At 41.2% G+C, this 3,714-nt stretch overlaps 1 protein-coding gene and 1 long non-coding RNA gene across 5 annotated transcripts in view; one reads left to right on the plus strand and one right to left on the minus strand.

The window, feature by feature from the left end:
- Nucleotides 1–3,714, minus strand: part of BMPR2 (bone morphogenetic protein receptor type 2) — a 114,827-nt gene that overhangs the window by 88,733 nt on the left and 22,380 nt on the right. The gene's annotated exons all lie outside the window — the stretch shown is intronic.
- LOC113482568 overlaps nt 1–3,714 on the plus strand; it is a 16,572-nt gene that overhangs the window by 459 nt on the left and 12,399 nt on the right. The gene's annotated exons all lie outside the window — the stretch shown is intronic.

Here is a 3,714-nt window from a genome sequence, read left to right on the forward strand (position 1 = left end):
AAGGAGGGGGGGGAGGGTGAGCAGGGGGGATTAAGGGATAAGGAAGAGAGAAATGTATTTCTGCATAAAACTCATCTACCAAAAAGAAGTGCAGCTAGAATTTATATTAAACCTTTCAGAATAGAGTAACAACAGACTATCTCATGGGCTACTTGATTTTCAAGGTAACAATGAACCTGTTCGACCAACCTAAACTGCTCACTAAAACAAAAATTGTAGGATTGGTGACAGTGTAACACCATTTGCAAATCATGATGCTAGCACTGACCCTGACAAGCACCACTCTGCATCAAATTAATGACAACTGAAAAAATAACCCCTGCTTTCAGTTAGCTGTCTAGGTTACATACTAGTCCTGAAGTTTTCACTCTGCCCTACCTGCTACAAAAGCATCAGAGAGATTACATTTCTCAACCCCTGAAATGCAGAGATCTGTCCCACCAGATGACTATATGTAGCTGAGCGGATTTAAAGTATTTTCTAGCTGTGACATGCTACTTTTGTGTATATTCATTGAACATCAAGCAATTGCAGCTGTAAAGAATGACAAAGATAGGTAATTCATTCATGAAAGGGTAAGGTACACAGAACTGTTCAAAAACTGACTATCTAGTCTTACCTAAACATGAGCCGTGACAAGTTAAAAAAAAAATAAATTCTTTCAGTGATATATATTAGTTCTGAAACCAACTGTTTCCTGTGGGATGGCGGCTTGCTTTTAATGAAATAATAAAGAAATCAGAGTAAATAGTTCAGGATTAAAAAAACGAGGCAAGATATCTATTACTGTTTATGAAAAATATTTAGAGAGGTCCAGAAGAGTTGGTCTGCATGCTTCAGTAGCCATTGGGGGGGGAGGGAAGGGGATCTACCTTCAAAACTCATTTTTCTCAGCTTCACAAAACTTTTGAAAATGTATCATACTCTTAAATCACCATAAACCCTGTAAAAATAGACAAGTTATCATAATAAATACTGTTAAATATTTGATCTTGAAAATAACCTCAAAACTTCCACAGACTGTTTTTAAAGATGTACTGATATAACCTAAAGTCAGTAAAGATAATATTAAGATAATAAATTGAAGTAACAGAACATTTGAAGAGAGCAAGAATGCACAAGTTCTTCTGAAATTTCCCTTAAAATAATACAGTTGCTTCTGCTGGGTTGCTCCCTTATATCAACCCAAGACAGCTAGCTACCTCTGCCCGGTGTTCTGTTCAGACAAGGATATGGACTGAACAGGGACCTGGGAGGCCTATGTAATCCATGCATGAGAGTCACAACAGAACTTTTTAATCTGCTAACAAGTCTGCTCTCAGTCAGGTTCTTGCTTGGGGTGCAAAGGGTGTTAGCGGGTTTGGAGGTGCAAAGGGAGGACTGTAGTTTTGTTGCTGTTGTTGTTTTAAATACAGTATTTCAGCCATACCAAGAGTGGACAGCATAACCAGTTTTTAAAGAAGCTTGACTTGAACTGAAGTGACCTTGGCTCCCTGGCCTTGCTAATAATACTTGATAAGAAGATCTGTGAATCTCTCCCAAGATCTTGATAAGCAACACCATAGTGGCGACTATTAGAAATAGAAGATGTTATGACAATCACATATTTTGGTCACCTTATAGATAAAACCAAAAAACTCTACAAGCTTCCAGGGCTGCAGTATCAGATTATGAAGACAAACCCAGCCAGTACTTCAGAAAACCCGATCTGGCCCTCTGGCTGGCTGCCACAAAATCTTTACTTCATTTAAATACTTCTCCAATTCTACTCTCTATTGTTTCATTGCTTTAGGGAACTTTTGCTTCACAATGAGGGCACCTATGCCAATCTAGCCCTACCTCTGTAAATAATTTACTGGTTACATGATTTCATCATAAGCAGTGACTGGGAACTGCAACATCGTAGAATTTAAAACAGTGTCAAAATGTCCACTTACCAGAATCCCTCAAAAAAGCCAGAGTCCTATCAGTGGCCTTTAGGCAACATCTGGCAGACGTGGAGCAGGCCTCTGCTTGCTGCAAGTACCACCAAATATATTTCATCAACATGGGGATGAAACTCCCCTCTAAGAAGGATAACTACTTCAACGCTGTAAGCTTCTGTAAGCTTCAAAGGGAGCACTCCGATAAAGCAAGGGGAAGAGGCACTCTATACCCATCCCCTCAGTCTCCCATATTCCTTGTAAGATTCATCATGTCTCAGATAAAGCAGTCTCAAGTCAATAAAGAAACATCAAACCTCTTGCTGGCTCCCCTGGAAAACTAAATTGCCTTATGTTAGGCTCTTAAAAATATGGAGGGGACAAGGAGGTACCTCATCCACACCAGTCAGCTGCACACTTTCACCTGCTTAAACCATTAAAAATTGTACCTTTGTCTTCACAAGAGGAATGATGATGAATTTTACTCCTCATGTAAAGGCCTTTAGAACAATCTTTCACATGTAAAACTAGTTGCCAGACACAGAGTTTGTGTCACTGGGGGCAGTCCCAGAGAGAGAAGACAAAAATATTTCTCCACAGGGATGTAAGATTTTGTTATTTGAAAGCATGGCTGTAAAACTCTGAGCAAGTGCAGCTCTGAAGAGGTTCATGCTCTGCATGAAGACATGTAACTTGTGAATGGATCCATTAAAAACACTCATCTGAATACAAGTCCTTCTGCTTACGAGCAGAAAGCAAGAGAGAGCAGTCACTAGAATACCATGCACAGATGGAACTTCTTTAAGAAGCATCAAGATTGGGGACAAGTGATGTGTCTTCTCCATGGTTAGATAACAGAATGCTTGCTTATCTTCAAAAAATATTTTGCTAGGAGTTACAGATTTCTCCCTGCGAACTCCATAAAACTATATTAAGTATTGTATTTATTTTTTTAATTTATTAATAATGTCACAAAACAAATACAAGTCAAAGGAAGTCATCACCAAAATTGCAAAACAGTGGAAGACAGGATGGCAATTCAGGTCAAATAGGTTATAAATATATGCATTAACACACTAGGTCTGACGTGTCTTTGGCTTTGTGTTGGAGGGGGGAGATGTGTATAAGAGACAGGAGGAATACTTGTGGTGGTGGTCAGTTTAACAAAACCAAATCATGATAAAAAGTGTAATGTTTTAAGCCCAGAGGGCAACTTAAGCACCACTCAGCTGCTCACTCATTCCTTCCCCCTCAGGGATGGGGAGGAGAAAATGAAAGGGAAGGCTTGGGTATCTAGACAAGAACAGGAAGGGTTGACTCACCCATTATGGTCACAGGCAAAAGACAGGCTCGAGAAGAAAGAACATCCATTTAATTTGAACACCATTGCCAATTTACCAATCAGAGTAGGACAGTGAGAAATGCAACCTCATCTTAAAAACACCTTCCCCCCACCCCTCCCTTCTTCCCAGGCTCAGCTTTGCTCCCAATTTCTCTACCTCCTTCCCCACATTGGCACAGGGGGGCACAGAATGGGGGTTGTGGTCAGTCCCTCAAGTTGTTTCTGCTGCTCCTTCCTCCTCAAGAGGAGAGGACTCCTCACACTCCCTGCTCCGCCATGGGGTCCCTCTCATGGGAGACAGTCCTCCACGAACCTTCTCTGGCATGAGTCCTTCCCAGAGGTTGCAGCAATTCACGAACTGCTCCAGCATGAATCCCTCCCACGTGCTGCAATCCTCCCAGGGCCGAACTACAACAGCAGGGGCTTCCCGCTGAGTCCCGGCCTTCTTTG

This window comes from Athene cunicularia (assembly GCF_003259725.1).
Source record: "Athene cunicularia isolate RWA chromosome 7 unlocalized genomic scaffold, athCun1 chr7_part2, whole genome shotgun sequence".
Taxonomy (NCBI): Eukaryota; Metazoa; Chordata; class Aves; order Strigiformes; family Strigidae; genus Athene; species Athene cunicularia.